This window comes from Cupressus sempervirens, chromosome 7 (genome assembly GCF_028749045.1).
Source record: "Cupressus sempervirens isolate cs-2001-9-10 chromosome 7, ASM2874904v1, whole genome shotgun sequence".
NCBI classification, from domain to species: domain Eukaryota; kingdom Viridiplantae; phylum Streptophyta; class Pinopsida; order Cupressales; family Cupressaceae; genus Cupressus; species Cupressus sempervirens.
Genome location: NC_143124.1, coordinates 66788672 through 66807164, shown reverse-complemented (window position 1 = coordinate 66807164; position 18493 = coordinate 66788672). Strand labels below are relative to the sequence as shown.

General features: G+C 31.6%; 1 pseudogene; it reads left to right on the top strand.

Moving 5' to 3' along the window:
- LOC149545508 (protein LATERAL BRANCHING OXIDOREDUCTASE 1 pseudogene) overlaps positions 1-17656 on the top strand; it is an 83768-nt pseudogene extending 66112 nt beyond the window's left edge.
- The last annotated feature ends 837 nt before the right edge of the window (positions 17657-18493 follow it).

Genomic DNA, 18493 nt, shown 5'->3' with positions numbered 1-18493 from the left:
AATTTAAATGTGTTTCAACTTCATGGAATCATTAAGGAATGTAACCTGTTATGTATGCTTTTAGTTGATTGTATGTTATTTCTTCTGCTACTATGGGTTTGATGTGTATGTTATTATTCTTGTTAAAAAAAAAATTATGTTGGAAAACTTAGTAAAACTTTAGGTTTTTCTTTTGGATACCTTGGCGGGGCATTATAGTCTCACTATGCTTTGGCGTGACAATCAAAGTGCCATACATATTTCTCACAAACCGATGGAGCATCAATGTCCTAAGCATATTGAGATCCACATGCATTTATTTTGATAGTTGATTTATGATAGTGTTCTCTTGGAATAAATTCCTAAAGAAGTGCAAGTTGCTGACATCTTCACTAAATCTTTTGCATCACAACACTATATTTAGTTGCGCACCATGCTTGGAGTGAAGGAAGTTGCCCTTGGGGTATCTTAGTGAGTCCTTCCTTCATTTCATGTTTTCCTTCTTGTTTTCTCATCTCTTTTTTGGAGTAGAGTTTTCCCCATGTGGTTTTCTCTATTTCTCCACTTTATAGGGATTTGGTTGTGACTAGGTACCTAACTAGGCCTTTTTGTCAGGACCAGAGTTTCCTTCTTCTTTGTAGTTTCCTTGCTTCTCTATGCATCATCACTCATCTTAAGAGGGGGTGTTAGAGTGAAGTTTAATTACCTTTATCTACACTTAAGATTTCACTATTGCAGATCATTATTTAGTCACTATTGAAGCTTGACTTTTGTCTCTTCATGTGGATGACATTCAAAGTGAATCATGTGGGTGACATTTAATAAGTTTCATTTTATTAAATATCACATTCTCCCTTTAGGGTTAGGTCAACTTTAGGGATTTCTAAAGTGGTAACTTGCTTAGCAAGTCACCTTATATGGATTATTTAATTTCCTTTACAAGGAGCTCAATCTTTGGATGTTTTAACACTTAATATTCTTTTTTTTTCTCTCTTGAATAAATTTTCATCTTGAGATTCATTCTTCTCTTTTTTGCTTCATTCTTGCATATATCTTGCACACCAACTTCTATAGATATGTCTAGTATGAAGGTATGAGGGTCATTTAAGTACTTCACTATGAGGTTATAGAGTAAAGGGAATTCAATGTTATTATTCAATGATGGTTATCTACTTTATTGGTTGTGGCTGATGAACTCTCACATCATTTTTTTAAAAGTAAATCATTGGAAAAAAAATAAAATTATATATTGTTTTTTAGCCAAGCTAGTTTGTTATGTTTCTTTGTTATTGTATTAAATTCTAGTAAATATTACAAATAAAAAAAAATAGTTGAAATAATTTTAGTGAATATTGTATTAAAAGAATAAGTAATGCCTATCAAGAGACAATAGTTGGGATCAAAGAAATATTGTCTCCAAAGAGACAAAGGTGAAATCATCTCTAAAGAGATAAAATTACTTTTGTTTCATGTATTCTTATAAAGATAGTGTTTTAATATACAAAGTTAAATACTATATTATAGATGATTCACAATTTTTCATTGTCTTTGATTAAGAAAATTGATTAATAAATTGTCTAAAAATATTTCTTTAAACACCCCTCTATGTAGTAGTGTTTCTATAACAAACATGAGTGAAAAAATAGAAACATCCTTGTAGAGTGAAAAAGGAAATTTTCATAATGAACAAATGGAGTTTATGGAAATATTACAAAAAGAGGTACCATTAGAAAAAGATTGAAGAGAGAATAAATAGAAACTATCTAAATATCATAATATATAATACAACTATGCTTGTAATAACAACTCACATTATTGACAAATGTGAACACTAAAATTTAATTTCTAGTAGTGATGACATAAGTAATAAAAGGATATAGAAGTAAAGATGGAAAGAAAAAGTGAAGTCAATTTAGTTCTAGATTTTATAACAATACATTTTCATTTAGTGCCAAATTAGAGTCTATATTTATGTTGTGCATTCTTATTTAGTATGCAACAGAATTTGTGCACTCAAAATTATTTTAATTTAAAATACTAGACTTTTCAGTTGGATTTATCTTAGATGTCCCACCTAAAGTTTTGGATGATCATTTTGTGTAGAAGAATTAAGTAATTTCATACTTGATCCTAGTCACCATCAAGTTAGCACATTTTAAAATTAACTCTCTCTTAGACATCTAATTATATCATTTTTGGACATTCAAACTATTCATATTTTAATCTTTGATTTATCTTTGTAGTTGCATATGGTTGTGCCAAGAACCAACATGTGGTATATTTCATCTAGTATTTTTACTCATTCATCAATGATTGCAACACTTCTATATTTACATATTAGACTCCATTCTATACATATTGTAGAATAAAATTATTTATAATTAGTTTTTAAAATATTTTAGATCACAGTATATTCAATTTTCTTTTCTTTTTTTAAGGTTGTGCCACTTTGAAGCTTGTTAGGAAAAACCAGTATAGAGTACATAATGTTATTCAAAATTACAATAATTTTTTTTTACTATTTTAGGTGGTGTTCTTGAGAAAAAGACTAGGATCACTTTGTGTGCTCCCTCTTTTTGAAGCTATTAATCTTCACGATTTTTAAAAGACATTAATAGTTTAGAAAGAAGATTTGATGCACAAGTCTTTAATTTCTTGAATGTTCTAGTTTTGAACGTAACTACCTTCATTTTCTCCTAAAATGTTTTAGTTTCCTAGTTTCATAAGGAAAATGTTATATTTGTACATATCTATCCATTAAGCCTTCCCAATTCTTTACACAAACATTCAATGCAATATGAAAGATACTCAAATTTTGATATGTAGAACAATGACTAACTCTGGGATGTCTAGTTTTGACCCTATTAAATAGTTATAAGAATTCCAATTAAAAATAAAATATCTATAGGATAATAATAAATATATAAAAATTACAATGAATAACATACAAATAAATTAGCCTCGTGAATCTATGCATCAAAAATCTATAACAATCCCAACATATGTGATTTAGTTTTTAATTAGTTTCCATCAATGGGTTATTTAATTTGATCTAATTCAAACAATAAAATCTTTAAAAATTTAGTTCATTCTTAATCAGTCTCAATCATTATGTGAATTCACAAGTTTAAAATGTTCTTATTTTAAAATATATATTTGATATGCCTTCTATTTTTAATGTAATTTTTTTTCATGAATAAATAAATGTGACATTCTTTTGGCTAGATTGAAATGATAGCTATGACAATGATTAGATATGTATACCTCAAGTTAGAATATGATTATTTTATTATGAAAAAAAATACATACATATATACATACATACATACATACATACATACATGCATACATACATACATACATACATACATACATACATACATACATACATACATACATATATATCCCAAAAGAAAGGAATATTTGGAAAACTATATTTAAATTAGAATACATCTAAATACTAAGAAAGCATAAAAGCAAAAGGATCTTTTTTGATGAATAGATAGATATTTTCCATTAAGGGGCCCTGGGATACAAGATCACCCTATGAATTCAAAGGCTGAAAAAATAACTTGATGTAGGAGCATCCTAGGTTGCACTTCTATCTTGAATGTTTTTAGTTTTTACCTTGCTGTTGAAACTATGTTTTATTGAAACTATGTTTCTTAGTTTCTAGGTGCCTATTGTAGACTATGTAACTAATTATCTTTAATGAATGAGAGGCTATTCACTTCAAGTATTGAAGAGAGACTAGATTAATATCTATGGTTAAGAGAAAAAATTCTAATTCCTCATTAGTTGGGAGATATGACAATTCTCCCAGAGTATCATTTTTTGGCAGTTCTATGCAATAGTTTTATTTGCTTGACTTTTGAAGTGGATGCACACTTTTCCTTGATGAATCAACCTTTGTGAATTTAAAGGGTTATAGAGGCATAAAGAAATACCTATGGTTTGAAGCACAAGTTCTAATTCAATTAGAGCTAGGAGATTTCATAATTTTTCTCGGACATCGATTTCTAGACATTTAATTATTGTTGCAGGCTAACTTGTGGCTCTTCAAGTATTTAATGTTAGGTTTATTTTCATGTTGGATATTAAATATCTATTGATTGCCAACTTGTGGCTTCTAAATGTTATAGAATGATCTATAAGTCATTTTGGCTAGCACAAATAGAGTGTTTAGGCTTAGAGCTAGATAGTTTTTAGAGATGATTGAAGAGCATAACTAGAATGTGCAAATTTGAAGATGGATCTTAGATCATGAATGTATTTTTATTTGGTCATAACCCAAAAGACCTTAAAATTGGACATGTATGATGATATTTTCATGAATCAATAAATAATATTGTTCTCTCTCTTAGTGGTGTTGTTCTCTTTTTTGTTTTCTTTCATTGTGTTAATTCTTGCAAGGTGGTTTGAATAGCTAGGTGTGCCTTTGGCCCTATTTAATTTGGTCCTTCCTTGCATTAGGTGGTATTAGAGTTTGAGGTTCATCCTTTTGGTGATTAGATCATGTAGAACCCTGATTCAAATTTGGTTGTAGGATTATAGATCTACAAATTTGACCTATAATGTATAGAGGGTTACAATCTTACAAGAACATGATTTGGAAACATGGTTCGTGGAAAAATAAATGTTGATAATTCTATATTGGATCAATTGAGACAAGTTATAGCTAGATTAGATGTTGTGGAGATATCCTAGAGGAGAGGAGCACATCTTGATGATATAAATGATGATGAAGTAGCAACACCAAACCATAATCCAGAACTTGAAGTCAAGATGAGGAAAGATTGTTGAGAGTGTTTTCTAGGGAAAATTTGAAGCCTACTATAGGATTTGTTCCTTATGATCTAAAATTGGATACCAATGTTTTGTTGGATTGGATCTTGGATATGGATAATTTTTTTGAGTATGAAAACACTCTTGATAATAGAAAGGTGAAGATTGTGGTTACTAGGCTAAAATGTCATATTTCATTGTGGTGGGAGTATTTCTAAACTTATAGATAAATGAGAGGAAAGGAGAAGATTAGAAATTGTCCAAAGATGGTGAACAAGGTAAAGAACAAATTTTTTCCTACTGATTACCAAGTTATCTTGTTGAGAAAGATGCAAAATTTGAGACAAAAGGACATGATTATAAAAGAGTATACTGAGGAATTTAATAGATTAGACATCAGATCTAGACATGTGGATAATGATCTTGAGAAAATGGTAAGATACATAAATGTATTGAGATCTAGAATTCAAGATGAGATAATTTTTCTAAAGTTGGAAAATGTGAAAGAAGCATATCAATATGCCTTGAAAGTTGAGGAGATCTTGACAAAGAAGCATGAACAAAGGCAAAGAGGTAGCTCAGTGGTAGATTCTAGAGAGGCAGAGGTAGATCTTATGGAGAAGGTGGTAGATTTGACAATTTTATGTAGGATAAAGGTAAATTTGAATGGAAGAATGATGAAAAAGATAAGATCAAGTGGAAAGGTGGTAGTTGATGAGGTACTAGATCTTACTAATGAAGAGGTAATTCTTATCCTGGAGGTGGTTTCTGTGGTACCTATTTTAGATGCGGTAAAGAAAGGCATAGATATTTTGAATGTAGATCTTCTGAATGTGGGTAGAATAGTAGAAATGTTGTGATTCAACAAGACATTGAGAGTTCACCAAGTGGACCAGAGGCTAGAGAAAAATTGATGGTGAGAAGAACCTTATGTAATAAGGGAAGTGATGAGGAACCTATTTTAAGGAGAAGTCTTTTCAAGACCATATGTAAGATGGTTGGAAAATATTGCAAGGTAATCATTAATAGTGGACATTCAACAAATTTGGCATTAGAAGAGTTGGTAACAAATTTGCAATTCTAAAGGTTGAAACATCCCAACCCTTATCATGTTTCATGGATCAAAGATGAGCATAAGATATTGGTAAGTGAGAAATTCCTTGTGAAGTTCAAAATTAGACATTACTTTGATGAAGTTTTGTGTGATATTATGCCCATGGATATATTTTTTTGGGTATACCATGGCAATTTGATAGATATGTTGTGCATGATGGAAGATTGAATCAATATACTCTTTGGATAAATGGGAAGAAACAAATATTGTTGCCTTTGATTGAAACTCTAATGAGGTCAATTTTACTACAATAAAAAAATTCATGTTTAATGGAAAGCAATTTGAAAAGGAAGTAAAGAAGAATCAAATTTGTTTTGCTATAGTTCCTAGGGGATTGAGTGTTGGTAGTAATGACCAAGTGATAGAAAAAGTTAGTAATTATAAGGTGACAGTAGAAATTGTAGAATTTCTAAATGAGTACAAAGATATTGTTGTTGAGGATATTCTTGATGGTTTACCTCTAGTAAGGAGTATAATTCAATATATGGATCTGATTCTTGGAGCTAGTTTGCCAAAGAAAGCACCATATAGATTGACACCTATAGAAAATAAAGAACCTAATAGAAAAGTACATGAATTGCTACAAAAGGGATTAATCAAAGAAAATTTTGAGTCCATGTGTTGTACCTACTATATTAGCACCTAAAAAGAATGGAGAATGAAGAATGTGTACTGATTCCAAAGCTATTAACAACATCATAGTAAAATATGGATTTTTTATGCCAAGGATGGATGACATAATGGATTATTTGAGTGCAGCAAAGTATTTTACCAAGATTGATTTGAGGAGTGGCTATCATCGTATCTAAATTAGAGAAGGTGATGAATGGAAGACTTCTTTCAAGACAAAAGATGATTTGTATGAATGGTTGGTTACACCTTTTGGTTTGACTAATGCACCTAGTACTTTCATGAGGTTGATGAATGAAGTTCTAAAAAGATTCTTTGGTATGTTTGTGATTGTTTATTTGGATGACATTTTGATATTCAATAAGACTAAGGAAGAACATCTTGGGAATATTAGACAAGAATTGCACAGGTTGAAAGAGAAAAGGTTGTTGATTAATCTAAAAAATGTTTTTTTATGCAAGAGGATATTATGTATTTGGGATTTATGATTTCAGTTGATGGATTGAAGATGGATCCTAAGAAGGTTAAAGAAATTTTGGAATGGCCTATATAAGAATGTGAGTGAGGTAAGATCATTTCATGGTTTGGCTAGTTTTTATAGAAAGTTTATAATGAATTTCAATTCTATTTATAATGCTATGACTGAGACAATGAGGGGGGATAATAAGGAATTCAAGTGGACACATGGAGCTAATAAGAGTTTTGAGACTTTGAAAAAAAAAGGTTGTTGAATTACCTATATTGGCTTTACCTAATTTTTATAAAGTATTTCAAGTTGAAAGTGATGCAAGCGGTAATGCAATAGGAGTTGTATTAACTCAAGATGGTAAGCCTATTGCTTTCTTTAGTGAAAAGTTGAATGATGCTAAAAGGAAGCATTTTGTGTATGATCAAAAATTTTATGCTATTGTCCAAGAATTGAAGAAGTGGAGAAATTATTTGATTCCTAAGGATTTTGTGTTGTATATTTATCATAAAGCTTTATAGTACTTGGGAAGTCAACATAAATTGAATCAAATACATATGAAGTGGGTTGAGTACTTGAAAAAATGTACATTTGGAATTAAGCACAAGAGTGGAATTACTAATAGAGTTGTTGATGCATTGAGTAGAAGACATTATTTGTTGACTAAACTGAAGGTTGAAGTTCTTGTTTTTGATGAAATGAAAGAGTTGTATGATGTTGATCCTAATTTTTCTGAGGCATGGAGAGTGCAGAGCATCAAATCTAAAAAAACACATAAGTAAGTATAATGAGTATTTCATTCCAGAAAGTATGTTTTTCAAAGGTATTTAGTTGTGTATTCTTAGAAGCTCTATGAGGTTGAATTTGATTAAGGAAAAACATAGTGGTGGATTGGCTAGATATTTTGGAATTGATAAGACTTTGAGTTTCTTAAAAGAGAACTAATATTGGCCACAAATGTATAGGGATGTTTAGAAATTTGTAAAGACTTGTGAAGTTTGTAAAGTTGCAAAAGGAGTGAGTCAAAATATTGGTTTGTATACACCTATTACTATTCCCGAGAAACCTTGGAGTGACATTAGTGTGGATTTTGTTTTTGGATTACCTAAGATAGTAAAGGGGTATGATTCCATATTTATTGTTGTGGATAGATTTTATAAGATGGCTCATTTCATACCATGTAAGAAGACAAAAGAAATTGTGAGATTGCATAGATTACAAGGAAGTATTATTTGTGATAGAGATAGTAAGTTTTTTGGTTATTTTTGGAAAAATTTGTGGAAGAAGATGGGTACTAAGCTGAAGTTTAGTTCTACATTCCATCCATAGATGTGTGGATAGAAAAAGGTTGTAAATAGAAGATTGGGTAATTTTCCAAGATATTTAGTTGGTAATAAGCCAAGTAATTGGGAGATAGTATTGGCACAAGCTAAATTTTCATATAATAATTTCATGAATAGGAGTACAGGGAAGAAAAATTTTGAGATTATTACTAGAATGAAGCCTAGAGAAGTATCAAATTTAAGAGATATTGCTAGTGAAGAAAAGAGAAGTGTTGTAGGAGAAAAATTTGTTGATTTTATGAAATCCTTACATAAGGAAGTGAAGTTAAGGATAGAAAAAAGTAATTAGAAGTATAAGGAGAATGTTGATCAATCTAGGAGATATCATGATTTTCAAGTTGGTGATGAGGTGATGGTCCATGTGAAAAAAGGAAGATTTCCTATTGGAACATACAGTAAGAAAAATATGAACAAATTTGGACCTTGTAAGATCTTGAAGAAGTTTGGCAGTGGTAATGTTTATGAAGTTGAGTTATCTGATGACATGGATATATCTCCTATATTCACTATTACTAATTTATGTAAGTATCATGAGTTAGATGTTAAAGTTATTTTATCAAAAGATTATCCTAAGAAGCATATTGAAAATTTGAACAGATATTGGACCAAAGATTTGGTAAGAGCATGATGGGAAAAGATTAGTATGAATATCTAGTAAAGTGGAAAAATAGACCTATGGAAGATGCTTCATGGATTTCTTAGTCTAAGTTGGATTTAGCTTAGGTTGTGACATATAAATTATTTAGGAGAATAATTTCTTCCAATCCTAATTTTCTAGTGCAAGAGAATCCTAGGTTGCACTACTATCCTACATGTTTTTAGTTTTTACCTTGTTGTTGAAACTATGTTTTGCTAAAACTATGTTTCTTGGTTTCTAGGTGCCTATTATAGACTATGTAACTAATTATCCTTAATGAATGAGATTTTGTGCACTTAAGTAGTGAAGAGGGCCTAGAATAATATGATTAAGAGCACAAGCTCTAATTCCTTATAAGTTGGGAGATATGGCAATTCTCCTAAAGTATCAATTTCTAGTAGTTTTGTGCAATAGTTTTCTATGCTTGACCTTCAAAGTGGGTGCACAATTTTCCTTGATGAATTAGCCTTTGTGAATTTAAGGGGTTGTAGAGGACCTAAATTATGATTTAAAATTTGAAGCATGAATTCTAATTCAATTGGAGATAGGAAAGATCATGATTTTTCTCAAACATCAATTTCTAGACATTTAATTGTTGTTATAGGTTGACTTGTAGCTCTTCAAGTATTTAATGTTAGATTTATTTTCATGTTGGATATTTAATATTTATTAAGGGCCAACTTGTGGCTTCTCAATATTCTAGAATGAACTATAAGCCATTTTGGCTAGTATAAGTAAAGTGTTTAGGCTTAGAGCTAGAGAGAGTTTTTAGAGATGATTGAAGAGCAGAACTGGATTGTGCAAATTTGAAGCTTGATCTTAGATAATGAATGTATTTGTATCTAGATGTAATCTAGAAGGCCTTATAGCTGAACATGTATGATGATATTTTCATGACTTAATAAATAATATTTTTCTCTCTCTCAATGGTGTTCTCTTTTTTGTTTTCTTCCATTGTGTTAACTCTTGCAAGGTGGATTGGATAGCTGGGTGTGCCTTGTTAGGATTAAACCATGGATAGAAATAATAATTACATGCAAATATAAACAATAACAAAAAATAATAGATCATAGAAAAAAGAACACAAGTCACCAAGATTTAACATGGTTCACCCAATCCCTAGACTACATCCACCAAACAACAAGTCCAATATTTTATGATCTAGTATACAATCTATAATCCCTTACAACTCAATACTACTGCAAGAACCAACTTTGCATCACAACTATGAAATAACCCTAAACCTAAGCCATTTTTATACAAGTATTAAACCACTTTAGGGTTAGTTACATGTCAGCCCAAAATCATGATAAAATAAGGCCCGAAAAAATAGGACCAAAAAAAAATTTGGGCCCCAAAGAATTTATGAAGTATGTACAATAATTTCCTAATTAGTCACCACAAACTAACAATCTCCCACTTGGGGACTGATCAAGCTCCACACTAAAAAACAATCTCCCACTTGGAGACTGATCTTGTAGCTATGCTGCCACTCCATGAGGCTCCCACTAGATCAAACCACCCTGGACTTTGCTATTTCTTTAATTAATGTTCAGTGTAGAAGACCAACCAAAGCTAAAGAGGAGATTAGCTTCTTCCTTGTTACTACCTTTGTCAACATATCTACTAGATTGTCATTTGTATGTATCTTCTCCATCTTTAACCGTCCATTCTCCAAAATTGATCAAATGAAATGGTACCGCAAGTGTATGTGTTTGGTCTTTGAATGCAAAGCTGAATTCTTTGCAAGATGAATGACACTCTAACTATCTATGAACAAAAAATTATCCTTCTGAGGATGTCCCAATTCTTTTAAGAATAACTAAAGCCATATCATCTCCTTGGCTACCTCTATAGCAGCAACATACTCTGCCTCTATAGTGGATAGAACATTAATCTTCTATAACCTAGAAACCTAGCCCACGACTACCCCACCAATAGTAAAGACATAACCTGTAGTACTCCGCCTAGTATCAATATCTCCTGCCAAATTTGAGTAAACATAGCCCTGTAAATTAGTAGCAGAGCCTCCAAAGTGTAGACACTTATTAGATGTTCCTCTCAAATATTTGAGAATCCATTTGATTGTAGTCCAATGCTCAATTTCTAGATGACTCATATACCTACTAATGATTCCCACTGCATGTGCAATATCTTGCCTAGTACATACCATAGCATACATCAAGCTTCCTACAGCTGAAGCATAGGGTACCTTAGACATATTACCCTCCTCTTCTTGTGTCTTAGGACACATCTCCTTAGTCAACTTCAAATGATGAGGTAAAGGTGTGCTGACAACTTTAGCATTCTCCATAGAAAAATGTTGCAAAACCTTTTCTACATAATTAGCCTGAGATAGCATCAATGTTTTGTTCTTCCTATCTCTAGAAATCTTCATACCAAGTATTATTTTTGCTGCCCCCAAATCCTTCATAGAAAATGCATGTGCTAATTGGCATTTAAGCTTCTTAATATGATCCATGTTAGACCCAGCTACAAGCATATCATCAACATATAAACATAAAATAATGTAGTTGTCATCATCCAACCTCTTAAAATAAACACAATAATTTGAGTGACACCTCTTATAGCCATGCTCATGCATAAACCTGTCAAATTTTAGATACCATTGCCGAGGTGCTTGCTTCAAGCCCTATAAACTTTTCTTCAATTTGCACACTAAGTTCTCCTTACCTTTGACCTCAAATCCCTGTGCCTAAGCCATATATATTTCTTCATCCAAATCACCATGAAGGAAGCCTATTTTAACATAAAGATGCTCTAAATGCAAATTTTTAGTAGCCACAAGACTTAAAATAGTATGGATATAAGTCATTTTAACAACAGGAGAAAATATCTCATCAAAATCAATTCTTTTTTCTGTGCAAATCCTCTCACAACTAACATGGCTTTAAATCTTTTCTTACCTCTTTCCTCTTCTTTCAACCTATAAACCCACTTATTCTGTAAAGCCTTTTTACCTATAGGAAACTTGCACAAATCCCATGTCTTATTCTTCAGCAAAGAGTCCATTTCATCTTTCATTGCAGACTACCACTAAATCTTAGTATCCACCTACACAACTTCATCATAAAACTTAGGTTCACCAAAATTAGTAAATAAAATTGAATACAAAGAGGGAGAAAATATTTTTGGAGGTCTAATTTGCCTTGTTGACCATCTAACATTCACTGGTGTGTGTTGTATTTTTTGTTGCTATTGTTACACATCATGAGGAATGGCTAGAACATCATCTTTTGGAGTATCATCCAACACTACATAATCATCTTCTTTCTTCTCATGTTGCTGCAATAGATCTTTGTACAACACTTTCTCATTGAATATGACATCCCTTCTTCTTATAATTTTATGATTTTCAAAATCCCAAAGCCTATAACAAAATTCATTAATGCCATATCCAAAAAATACACATTTCTTTGACTTAGCGTCTAGCTTGGTTCTATTTTCAAAATCTATGTGAGAAAAAGCTTCACAACCGAAGGTCTTGAGAAAAGAATAACTCAACTTCTTACTAGTCTATGCTTCCTTTGAAATACCACAACCTAAAGGAGTAGAGGGACCTCTATTAATCAAATATACAGTGGTATTGATAGCCTTCACCCACATGTGTAAGGGTAACCCATCATGCAACCTTATGCTCCCTACGCACTCCATTATAGTCCTATTCATGCATTCAGCCATTCCATTTTCTTATGGAGTCCTTGAAATAGTTTTTTGTTTACATATACCATTAGTGGAGAAATAATCTTCAAATTCATGACTGCAATATTCACCACCATTATCAAATTTGAGACATTTTAATTTCTTACTAGTCTCATTTTCAACCAAGCATTTCTAGTTCTTAAAAGTTTGAAATACATTAGATTTCTATCTAAGAAAATAAACCCATACTTTTCTAGTTGTGTCATCAATAAATGTAACATAATAATGAGAGCCTTTAAGGGAAGATACCTAAGTGGATCCCCATACATCAGTATGTACAAGCTCTAATTTTTCCTTTTTGCTTTCCTTCCCAGTCTTGAAAAAACTCACTCTCTTTTGTTTTCCATACATGAAACTTTCACAGAAATCCATATTGACACATTTCAGACCTAGTAAAACTTTCTTTGAATGAAGTACTATCATACCTTTTTCACTCATGTGCCCAAGTCTATTGTGCCATAGCACTGTATCAGAATCTACAACAACTATTTGTTCTCCCTACTCAACTGCAACAATTGTTCCTAAACATTCATTTTCCTCTTTAAAAATTAAAGTAGAAGGGACAATATGACTTGTACAAAGATATAAGGTGCCTACTTTCACACCTTTTGCTACTACAAGGAAACCTTTTGAAACCTTCCAATTTTTAACATTAAAAGTAACTACACAACCCTCATCACCAAGTTGCGCTACTGAAATTAAATTTTTACTTAGCTTTGGAACATGTCTTACCTCATGTAGTAGCCAATGATTTCCATTTTGCAACTTAATCTTAATTTTTCCTTTTCCAACAATCTGAAAGGGTTCATTATCCCCCAAATAAACAAGTCCAAAATCCCCTTGGACATAATCAATGAAATAACCTCTATGAGGTGTAGCATGAAATGAAGCACCAGAATCTAAAACACATGAATCATCAACACTTTCTAAAGATAGAAGCAAAGCATCCTCATCAGATTTGTTACTTACCACATTTGCCTCCTTGTCTCCATCTAGTTTATCTCCTTCATTTTTCTTTCGATTCCAACAATCTTTCTTTTTGTGTCCTGGTTTCCCATAGTACCAATAGTCATTTGGTCCTCTTGATTGAGACCTCCTCCCTCTTGACTTTCCTCTTGATTTCCCATGATTTCTAGAATCACTTCCTCTCTTAGTCGTTCTGCCCCTACTTTGTACATTCAAAGCACTTTTTGATGTAGATACACCTAAGGATTTCCTATGAGTTTCCTCACTCAAAATAGCATTGATCATATCATCATATTTTAGGGTACTAGATCTAGGAACATAATTACTCACAGCCATTACTAGGCCATTCCAGCTTTCAGGCAAAGAACACAAAATCAAGAGAGCCCTAATTTCTTCATCAAAATTGACACCCACAGAAGATAAATGACTATTAATGGTATTAAACTCATTTAAATGATATATAATAGATCAACCTTCTTCCATTTTCATATTAAATAAATGCTTCATGAGAAATACCTTGTTTGAAGTGGAGGGCTTTTCATATAGTGTCACTAGGGTTTTCATCAAATCTTCTATTGTCTTCACTTTTTTAATATTAAATGCCACCAATGGTGCCAGGCATAATCGAATGCTTCCAAGTGCCTTTCTGTCCAATAGATCCCATTTATCATTTGACATAGATCCTTGATTTTTGGTTTTTCCTTCTAATGGCTTCCATAAATCCTTCTGATAAAGATAGTCTTCCATTTCCATCTTCCATAACTAGAAGTTCTGCCCATTAAACCTATCAACCCTCAGCTTACCCTCATCTGCCATCACTCCCACTTGACTGTGAGACTCCCACTCAACCATGAGACTTTCTTGCAGAGGATAACTGAAAAAACAACCTCGCTCTGATACCACTTGTTAGGATTAAACCACGGATAGAAATAACAATTACATGAAAATATAACCAATAACAAAAAATAATAGATCACACAAAAAAGAACACAAGGCACCAAGATTTAATGTCATTCACCCAATCCTTGGACTACATCCACCAAATAGCAAGTTCAATATTTTATGATCCAGTATACAGTTTGTAATCCCTTGCAGCTCAATACCGCTGCAAGAACCAACTTTGCATCACAACTTTGAAATAACCCTAACCCTAAGCCATTTTTTATAAAAAGTATCAAATTGCTTTAGGGTTAGTTACATGTCAGCCCAAAATCTAAAAAAAAAGGGCCCAAAAAAATAGGACCCAAAAAAAAATTTCTGGGCTCCAAAGAATTTATGAAGTATGTACAGTACTTTCCTGATCAGTCACCACAAACTAACATGTCTTTGGCCCTAGTTTATTTAGTCCTTCCTTGCATCATAACTATTCATCAAAAAAAATACTAAGAAATCAACAAAAAGCCCTCATGCTATAAGTAAAGGAGGGTATTTATCATCAGAACCTAGAAGTCCTTAGGGTTGGTGGTTGGCTAGGGGGAGCCCAATGGTCATTAGCAGTAGCAACATCTTTATCTCCCTATGGCCTGGGAAAAGAGATGGATAAGTCCAACTAAGGGAAAGCACACTTGGGATCATGATGATCTTTGGAAGCTATCTAACACATTATATATGAAATATAATAAATCCAAAAAAATTTGACAAACAAAAATGGCTTAAGAAACGTATAGGATGAAACATTGAAAGAATCTCTGAAACACAAAATTACTAAATAATTACAATATTAGATAGAAATTTAGATTTGTTTCTCATCAACTATAATATAATTCTGATTCATTTCCTTTGTCAAGTGACAAACTATCAAAGGGATAGCATCCTCTACAGGTGAATCTTTCAGTAATCCAATTTGGGGTAACAATTTTGTTGTTGTAGAGAGTGTGTAGGAGCTCATAGTTAAGAACTTCAATGAGATTCCTTATCGATATATAAGATCAAAAGAAGAGAGGTTGTCTTCAACACTAATTCCTTATGTCTTGAAAGTCCCTATAATCAACATGGAAAAGCTTCTCTTTCCTTCTAATAATGAGGAATGGTAGAAGGAGATGGACATTCCTTTAGAGGCCTGCATAGATTGGGGCTTCTTTCAAATATCATGAAATTCATTTAGAATACATATTTAAAACCCATGTACAATTTTTATAATTTGATTTGTAGTTTTGCTAAAGATGCACTGATCATCAGGTTATGAAACATTGAATTCCACATTATTTGATAGATCAGATAAGAGGCTAATAAGTTCATTAGACTTTCCTTAGAAGAGAAAAAAATTATGCCCCACAAGGAGATATTCAAGGCTAGGGTAATATTTTTGTGGTTGATGAAGATCAAAAGTTGGACTGGGATGACTTTATGGGCTTGGCACTTATGCCTCAAAATCTCATCAAATTAACTCTTTGTCCAACCACACCATTAGACTTTAGGTACTGGATTCATACATTCACCTAGAAATGTGGTGGTTTGGTGGCTATCAATATTATATAGTTACAATGAATTCTAGTTATGTCCAATTTCATTGGGGTTTGTTTATATTGCTTTCTAAGGCCTTGACATTAAGAGCAGTCATCAAAGTCATCTAGGTACACTTAGTCTCTAAGGTTGGTCAATTCATTCAATGGCTTAATCCTATCCTTAGCCCCAATCTTGAGATGGGTTTGAGTGCCATGCCAATCAGATCATTAGTGTACCTTTGCAACACTAAGACAAGACCATGCTTGTAGGAAATGGTTTTGAATTTTAAATTCCCACTTTTTAATTAATAGTTTTCATCACGGCTTATAGGTTTTTTACAATGATTAACATAAAATGTTTTTATTAATTCTTTAAATTACCATCTAATGATTTTTTATATTTGGGATTATAGAAATATATTATAGAATGTTATTAGTCAACTGGTAAGCATGGATCGCATGATTCTTAATCAATTCATTAAAAACATATAATTAAAGAGACATTATTTTGAAGAAGATTTTGGAGAGGATTCAATGATGATCACAAGAATGAGTTTATAACCATGTTGTCCTAGACTTGATCTAGTGTGAAGGTCAAGACATAATTCTAAACAAGGTGTCCTAAATTCCTAACATTTTTCTTCAAGATGAAAAAAAGGCCTATGAGTTCAAAACAATAATAAATAAATTTTTAGCCAACTCATTCCTTATGCACTTATTGTTAATACACATGACCTGATAGAGGTACATGGTATATAAGTTTTGATATTTCTCACACCACTTAAGTGGAAAGAATGGCTCAAATGTTTCTTGATATATTCACTTAAATGATACACTTGAAGAGTGGTTATTTCAAAGAAAATTTTGGATGATAATTTACAATACAATTTTTTTTATTAATAATTTGAACCACCAACTAATGAGTTTTTAATATGTGGTTTAGGAGTACATTATAGAGTTACACTACTCAAGTGGAAAGGGTGGCTTAGATGATCCTAGTCTATTTGCAGAAAACTTAAAATTAAAGAGTGATGATTTTGAACAAATGTTTGGGGATGATCAAATGATGACAATAAGGGTTAATTGATATCCACCTTATTCTAGGCTTGAACTAGTAATGGGGTTAAGCCCTCATTCAGATGGAAGTGGCATAACACTTTTACTCCAAGATGAACAAATAGAAGGCCTTCAAGTTTGCAAGAATAATGAATGGGTTCCTATCAACCGATTTCCTATGCACTTGCCATTAATATTGGTGACCTAATAGAGGTATTTAATTTTATGATATATCTTATTAAGAATTTTAATTTAAATATAGGTGATGAAAAATGGAATATACAAGAGTATAGAACTTTGAGTAGTAAAAATAAAGTGAAGCAAAGATTATCAATTGCTATGTTTTATTATCTAGGTTTAGATGATGAAGTGGCTCTTGCAAAAAAAGTTCTAGATGACGAACACCCTTCCTTATATAGGAAGTTCAAGCACCAAGATTATATTCACTATTACATGAATAAAGAACTCAATGGGAAAAAATCTTTAGGTAACTTTTCCAAAATATGTAAATAGTATTCAAGATTGCTAGTTAGTGTAATAATCATCATGTGGGTAGAAAAGAAATTAATGTGGTATCGTAGTTGGATTAGATGCCTTTTAGATTGATATACAAGATTACAAAGGAAAATAATAATTCCATGATTTTTTTCCTTGTAGTTTTCAAGTATTTTATTTTTAATGAAATATAAGATGGATCTCTTTATATGAAGCAATAAATGCTATCATGAATATGAGTTATTTCTTCTCTCAAGTTTTCTATCTATGCATACTATGTTTGGTAACATCCAATGAAAAACATATAACACTTGGTTTCATAACATTACACCAAAATATTGATCATTTGCAAAAGCAAAATATGTCTTGATATTTTCTAATTTGATTCTATCTATTAGTGATATTTTCATTACCAATTTAAGACTTTTAACTTATGAATAATAGTAATATATTATATATTTATTCATTATCCTCGCTTGGTGTCATAGAGTGTTGGGTTTCATGATTGATCCTTAAGTTTTATTTTTTCAATCAATACTTTAATTATGTTTTTCAAATATTTTGCATTATTTTTTATACCTATTTTTATTCCTCATTAATAACATTGATGATTCCAACCTTTTATGTTGGTGATTAAAATTCATTTTTAAATTATTAATCTCCATTAAATAAATAAATAATTATAATAAGAAAATGTTGACCATGTTAATCTACTATAAACATACTATAGTTTATGTCTAGTATTCTTTCATAAGGTTTATATACTAAGTCCTAATTTTCTCTCATATAATCTCCCCTTTGAATGGATAGAATTTTAGCATGTAGATGGGAGAAGTGAAGAAGGTGAGAGTCTTT